The sequence below is a fragment of the Heterocephalus glaber genome, unplaced genomic scaffold, assembly GCF_053883595.1.
Source record: "Heterocephalus glaber isolate CG9 unplaced genomic scaffold, H.glaber_assembly_v1.0 deba00001579, whole genome shotgun sequence".
NCBI classification, from domain to species: domain Eukaryota; kingdom Metazoa; phylum Chordata; class Mammalia; order Rodentia; family Bathyergidae; genus Heterocephalus; species Heterocephalus glaber.
Window position 1 is genome coordinate 6,274,767 of NW_028258360.1, and position 8,141 is coordinate 6,282,907.

Genomic DNA, 8,141 nt, shown 5'->3' on the forward strand with positions numbered 1-8,141 from the left:
TACAATATCCACAGCTAACTAAAGGGTCCAACACATTTCAAATTCAAAGAATCACTTTGACCAGGAATTGACAGAGAGGTAAATAACCTCACATTTGGTTAAATTTGACGTTTCCATGTTCCCATTCTAGGAAGTAGTTATTTCAAAGCAATAGATGTGACTTTCCCATTTCTTCACTGATTCTTTGGAACCTACCAGAGTTTCACCAGTAAACCAGCTGCCCTTCCCTCTAATCATTCCTATAGCTGAAGTTGCACAGGTGATATCTTGATTCAGAAACACTTAAAAGCATATAAAGCTTCAGGTAAATACTTTTAAATTATATATTTTTTTCTTTTTAAAGCCATGTATTCATTGTGGAAGTCAGCAGGCCACTATGCCAATCATGAAGAATGTTGTGTGAGATGCATTAAACACAAGATTTGGAAAACTTTGGGCTTGAGAGCGGATTTGACATCTGTTGATTCCAACAAATAGCCATCACCTGGTTGCAAGAGCCCTGGGAGATTAGGTTGTGACAGTGACCAGGAAAGCATTAGGGATCAATAGAGGCCATCCTGAGAAGTGTGAACATTCAAGATGCAGGAATGTAAAAAGGAAATTCAATGAAATGTAATGAAAATTCACAGTGCAACAGAATAAGCAGGCACTCTGAGACCCGCATTTGAATTTATGAAGATACCCTCAGCAGGGGCAGAGAAGCTGGGCCAGTCCCAGCACCCAGAAGGAAGCTCCCCCACCACCATCCCAAGCTCCTGGGGCAGAGAAGGTGAGCCGCACAGGCACCAGAAGCACCCCCCCATGGAAATGAGCAGACACGTAAGCAAACCTCAAAAACAGACTCCTGGGTCACCTACAGCAACCCCAAAGGGAAACGAGATGGGACAATCTGATACTCAACCACCTGGACTCTCTGAACTGGCAACAAAAGAGGATCTAGGAAAAATGAAATCAGAAATAATTACTCAGATAACAGCAAAGATTTTGCTCATGGTGCAAGACATGATTAATAAATCTAGAGAGGACACAGATAAAAAAAAATAGAGGATCTGAGGAACATGATGGAAACCCAACATAGGAAACAAATGGAATCCATAAAACAGATGCAAACAGATTTCCAGGAGATTAAAAGCTCCATTGAAAGTCTGCACAGCAGAATGAACCAATATGGGGATAGAATTTCAGATATAGAAGAAAAGATTGCAATTAGTGACCAGGAAAAGAAAAATTGCTTTAAAATTGTAAAGGAACATGAGAAATCAATCCAGCAGCTTCTAGACGATGCAAAGAAGAATAACATAAGACTGACTGGAGTCAATGAAGAAAGAGGAGAGAGTGCCGATGACATAAAAAAAACTGTTCACAGAAGTGATGGCAGAAAACTTCCCAAGGAGGGGAAAAGAACTTGACATACAGATAAGTGAGGCTTATAGGACTCCAAATAGCCTTGATTAAAAAAAATCTACACATAGGCATGTAATAGTTAGGATTCCAGAAAGCCAACAGAAGAACGAAAGTCTACAAGCAGTAAGAGAAAAGAAACAAATCACATACAAAGGAAAGCCCATCAGAATCACAGCAGACTTCTCAATGCAAACCCTCAAGGCAAGAAGAGCTTGAAGTGATGTATTTCAAGCCCCAAAGGAAAACAGCCTCCAACCCAGATTGATGTGCCCTGCAAAACTATCTTTCAAAATTGATGGAGAAATAAGATACTTTCATGATAAAGAGCAACCCAGGAATTTCATGAATATCAACCTGGCACTCCAAAAAATTTTAGACAATACCCTAGGAAAAGACAATGAGGATCACAACCCCAGGAAACCCAGCAGAATGAATCCATTGGGTGTGACAAATTAAATCCAAAGGGGGAGAATCCAACAAAAAGAAAAAGTCACGACAAGCCTTTTAAAACTTTTAACTTCATCTCCCTAAGGAGTGTGTAATTCAATCTTGTTATTGTACTGATTAGTATTTTTCTGATTCTAGAGCTGTACACCTTTGCTTGTGCTGTACTGGCTATTTATCATCTTCTTATGTCTACTTTTTAATTGGGTTGTCTATTAATGAGCTGTAAGAGTTCTTTATATATTCTGGTCATAGGCTATATGCATTGTAAATACGGTCTGTTTAAGGACTACTTTTCATTTTAATGATGCAATTTAAAGTTCTAAATTTTGATGGAATCGCATTTATCAATTTTTCTTTTATACATTATGTCTTTTATATACTAGGTAGTTCTTGCCTACCCTGAATTCATAAACATTTTCCCTTATAATTTCTTCTTTAAGTTTTATACTTTTAGGCTTTCTTATTTAGGTCATAGATCCCTTCAAGTTATTTTCATGTATGGAAATAAAGGGTTGAGGTTAATTTTTTATATATGGATACCAGGTGTTCTAGTGCTGTTTGCTGAAAACACTATTTCTTGAATTGAGTTTATATTTTATAAAATGCTAATGTTAAATAATCTTTCAAAACTCAGTGGACCATATATGTGTGGTTCTATTTCTAGATTCTCTGTTTTATTCAAAGGATCTATATGTCTTTCCTTACACCAACACTGCCTTGATTACTGTAGCTTTACAAGAAGTCTTAAAATTAGGTACTAAACATCTTCCAACACTGTTTTTGTTTTCTTTTTTTTACTTTTCTAGGTCTTTTGTACTCCTACATATCTTTTAAATTTCAATATCCAATGCTTCATTTATAGCAAGTATACACAGACATGAATTTTTATATATACTTTGTGTTTTCCAATCCTGCTAAATTCAAATACAAGTTCTCAGGGTTCCTAGAGATTTCTTAGTATTTTCTCTGTAGATGATCATTTCATCTACATATAAAGATTTTGCTTCTACCTTGCCAATCCTATCCTAATTGTGTCATTTTATTGCCAGACTATTTTGGTTGGGCCTAGGTTTCGAAGTTTAATGGACAGATAAAGAGTAAGCGTATCCGCCCTTGTTCCCCACCTTAGGGAGAAAGCATTGTATCCTCTCCATTCATATAAGGCTTTCTCACTGGAAGTATGGAGTACATCTCTTTAATCTATTGAGAAGGTTCTGTTCTACTTCTAGGCTCCTGATAGCTTTTACCATGAACAGCTGTACAATTTAGTCCAATACTTTTTCTCCAACTAGTGACAAGATCATATGGCTTTTTCCTTTCCTCTGTTAAAATGATGACTTTTGGGGGTGGATCTTCCAATGCTGAACCAACACTGCCATCCCTATAACAAAACCACTTTCTACATCCTGCCAGATCTGACTTCTAATAGTTTGTTTTGTTAAACAAATTTCTATCTATGTTCATACTTTTGTCTTCTATTATCTTTATCCAGTTTCAGGATTAGCACAATGTTGAGTTCCTAAAATGAGGGGAGAAGTATTCCTTCTTTTTTCTGCTTTAATTGTTTGATATAATTTATCAGTTAAAATGTGTATGAGCCTGCTGTTGTCATATAGGTAGGTTTTCAAGGTAGGAATATACTTTCTTTAATATGTGCTATTCAAATTTTATATTTCCTCCAGAGTAGCTTCATTAATTTGTCCTCCAAGGTACTTCTTAGAAGTTGTCAAATTTATTTCAAAACAGATTTTGAAATATGCTTTCTATATCCTTTTAAATTCTGTAAAATCTGTAGTAATGTCTCCTAGATCTTGATATTGTAATTTAAAAAAGGTATAATTGATATTGTGTAACAGGAAGAAAAGGTCTAAAGGTGCAGGGGAAGTGGGAGGGGTAGGGGAAAGGAAAGAAGGGAAAAGAAAAAATATGAGAAAAGGGAAAAAATGGAAACAAAGTCTTTGCAAATATGAAAGGGTGGAGGGGGTGAAGGGAGGGAAGGGGAAGGGGAAAAAAATAAGAACCAAGATACTTACGTAATGGTACAAGATCCCAATGTTGAATGTAACTGTATTTTATACCAAAAATGTACCAATAAACTTAACGGGGGAAAAAAAGAAATACCTTCGGCAATCATAAATTGAATTTCCTGTTCCTTTACATACTAATCAGAAAGAAAAAGATGGTGGCAGTGATGTCCTCCCCAGTTCCAGTGAAGAAGGGAACAGTGTCTTCAGAGTCAACCCCAAGCTCATGCAGCTGTCCCTTCAAAGTGGGAAGGGTCTCCTCGAGAGGAAAAAGAGATCCATGACTTGTTCAACAAACAAGATGTACAATATGGAATTGAATATTTATACTTCCATCTTAAAAACACCACTGTCTCCTACCATTCACCCAGATCACATCAAAAGAAATGAGAAGCTGTATCTTTCTCTCTTTCTTATTGATTTTTGAAATGGAGCAAAGCATTGGTCTTTATAAACACTGAATTTCCACTATGAGCTGGAGCCCTTCTCCCTGGATACTGCTAGTCATGAAAATATATGGTCCTATGTCTTTAGATATGAGTTAGACTGAATAATTTTTATTGCCTTAATCACTCTAAAATGCCACAGAGCACAAGAACAATATTGCAGATTCTACTGTCATCAATGATTCTCAAATAACCGAATTAGAATAATTGGGAGACACTTCTTGTTTCACCCATGCTCACTTGAAGTCACAAAATAGAAACACTACACAAAAATGTTCAGGTAATGGTGATTCCTTGGACCATAACCCAAGATAATTTTGTAGTTTTGGTCAGGAGCTACTAAATGCCAAACTAGCCAGTATGTGGCCTGAAACAAAGAGATACTGCCCACATTCCCCATGCAAAGGCAAGCAGAGAGCTGGTGTTATCTGAGATGTCCTTTATGGGTTTCTTCTTTATTATTATCTTTGTGTTTTAGGCTTATTGAGGTAAAATGCACAGACAGCAAAACTTCCATTTTTTGGTGGAAGGTTATAAGAATTTCAGAAAATACACAGCAGTGTAACCATCATAACAATGAAGATACACAATATTTCCATCAGTCCTTGAGTTTCCTCATATCTCTGTAGCTGACCCATTTCCCAGCCTCAGCAATTGGCAGGCACTGATATGTCTTCTAGATCCATAGTTTCTCCTTTCCCAGAGACATATATAAGTCAGATCTTACTGATTTTGGAGATTTAAGAATGGATGCTGTCAGATGAAATGGAAGCTTTTGATAGAACTCTGGAAGCCAAAATTGTCAAAGAAAGGAAGACTTGGTTGTATTTGAGTAAAGAAAATAGTGATGGAGATAAAGAATGTGAAGGACAGAGATAAGAGATAGTTTGGAAGAATTAGAATGAGAGACAGAGAGAAAGATGGAAAAGGGGAAGAACTGGAGAGAGAAGATGAAAGGAGAGAAGCAGAGAATAGAGAAAGGAAATGAGAGGAAGCAAGAAGGAAGGAAGGAAGGAAGGAAAGGAGGGAGGGAGGAAGGAAGGAGGAAATGGGAGAGGAGAAGGGAGAGGAGGAAAGAGGAACTTTCATGCTATAGTTGGACAGAGAAACAAATGCAACAATTTTCAAAATGACTTAAATGTGAGAAAGTAGAACTGCCTAACATAGACTAGTCTATCAAGAATTATTTTTTCTCTTTTCTCTGAACACCTATCAGATTTTCCATGTGTTTCTGATGGTTCTCAGGAAGGTGAACTGAACTGAGTCCCATTTATTTCTCATGTTTATGTGGTGATGCTGGAGCAGTGGAACAGGACAGGCCCCATCACCCACATCCCGTGTCCTCAGGCTCAGTCACAGCCACCTGGATGGTGAGGCCTTCTATTTCTCTGCATTAGTACACGTTCGCATACCTAGTAATTACATTTCTCTTGGTACCAATTCGCCATCATATCCATCCAGTGCTTCATAAAGGGTACAGGCTTTCAAATGTTTTTCAGGTGTTTTTGAATGAATGAGTTGATTGATTAAAGATGCATTTAGAAAGTTTACTTTAAAAACCAAATCTCTATCCACAGTTTCAAAACTACATAAATAAATTTCATGGTAAATGTGTTGGAAAGACTGCTTGAATCCTGTACTTTGTATTATTTTTCCCCCTCTTGGTCATTTTGGGCTCATGTAAATAACTCTATTACCCCCCGATTAGTTCACAATGAGAAGAGACCAACAGTACCCTGGACAGATAAATGTGCCTCTAAGGAAAACGAGACCTTAGGGTTTGTGGACTATGAAGTTACGGATCCACGCCAGGAATATCCTGCAGAACCTCGCACAATGTGCCTTCAGTGAGGCTTCATTCATTTCTAGAACTCAGAGGATGGCCTCTCCCTGAGATGACCATTTGCTCTGATGTTCTCCACTCACTTTGTATTAGCGCCACATTCATAAGAATCATGCCACTCACCCTTACCCGGGCTCAATGGGCCACAGGCTGCAGGCAGCTCCCAGTCCCCGCCTGTGGTCCACAGATGTAGAACGGAGCCAGTGCAAGCCATGATCAGGGGGCACCGGGCCCAGGACAAATGTGTGTGCAGCTTGAGGAGAATTGTCCCCACCCTCAACCCGGAGATGCCGACTGCAAGGGCGCACTCACCTCACCTTTGCTGCTTTTCTTCTTAGAGGACAATGCCATGAAACAAACTGCCAAGAAATGCTGTGGAGACAGAACATTAGGACTTCAAAGCTTCTGTCACTTACTTGCTGTCATTGCTGGTGGAGCAGCTTTAGTAACGGACCTGCCTCTTTCAACATCAGCCCGAGGAGCATTCTGGAAATCTGAAAGAAAAATAAGAAGAAATGGCTTTAAAGTGGATAATTTTGTCTTCGAAGCTCATTTTATTCTAAATATACTTCTAGACTAAATTGTCGCTGAAAATTATTTTTAGGCTTTAGGAGTGTGCCGGGGTGTGTGTATGTGTGTGTGTGTGTGTGTGTGTGTGTGTATGATTGATTGATTGAAGAAGAAAGAGAGAAAGGCAGAGAGATAGAGGAAGAAGCAGAGAGATGCAGTGAAGGCGGACCTGACTCACCCCTGTGCTATCCTGGTGCAAGTCCTGCCACAGTCTGGGACTCAGACTGCTAGGAAGTGAGTCCCTGGATCCTGGATTTCCTGGACAAGAATAAATGTGATGAGAATAATTAAATTTCCCCTAAAGAGAATACAGGATCAAAAGAGTGGACAATCTATCCTGAGAGTCTGAACATTGTATGTGCACAAGTAAGCCCAGGAGCCATTGAACAAAAGGAAGAGAGAGCAGGCACACATTTACACACCACTGACCCAGGGCAGAGAACTAGAGCTCCTTTGAGAAGGAGAGGGCAAGAGTTTGGGGCAAGGACAACATACAGCTGGAAATAAAGAGGAGAGGAGCCATGGCAGAATTGGGAAGGCAAGAAATAACTACTGAGCAGATAACTTAGGGTGAGACATAGGCAAACTCATTGCTTCTAAACACACTGCAGCCACTGCAAAACACAGGGTGGTGGAGGAAGCCTTTGTCTGCAGAAGGGACAATTGCATAAGTAAGAACAATTCTCATAATTCCCTAAAGAGTTGATGTGTTCTCCTTATTACACCCACTAAGCCCTTTCTATCATGAAATATCAAAATAATCATAACACTAAGGATCTGATAGATTAAATAGTGTCCCTCAAAAATTCATGTTCACCCAGAACCACTGAATGTGGCCGTTTTGGAAATAGCTGCTCTGTCCCTGTGGGTTAGAAGGGACTTTGATCCAGTGACTGGTGTCCTTATAAGAAGGAAGTGTTGCCACATAGACACAGAAAGAGAAAGAATGATGAAGACAGATATGGAGAATGTCATGTGATTGAAATGATAAATCTGCAATCCATGGGACACCAAAATTTTGGCAACTACCCAAAGTGAGGAAGAAGCGAGGAAGAATTTTCCCAAAAAAACTGTCAGAACAAGTGTGTCTCTCTTGACACCATGATTTCAGATACTTGACCACTAGAGCTATAAGATAATGAACTTCTGTTGCATTAAGTCAAGCAGTTTAAGAAACTTTGTTATAGAAGCAAGAGGAAACTAATATAAGAGTTGACTGAAAATCATGATGTCAAGATAGATTATGGATGTGCTATTATGTAATCATCACCAGCCATGTATCAGTAAAATACATGCTACTTTTTAGAGGAAAAAGAAAATATCACATTGAAAGGGCAGTAGATATTTTGGCAGAAAGCAGTGTGTAGGTCTCCCAAGTATGTAGGATGTAGCAGAGTCTTGGGTAGA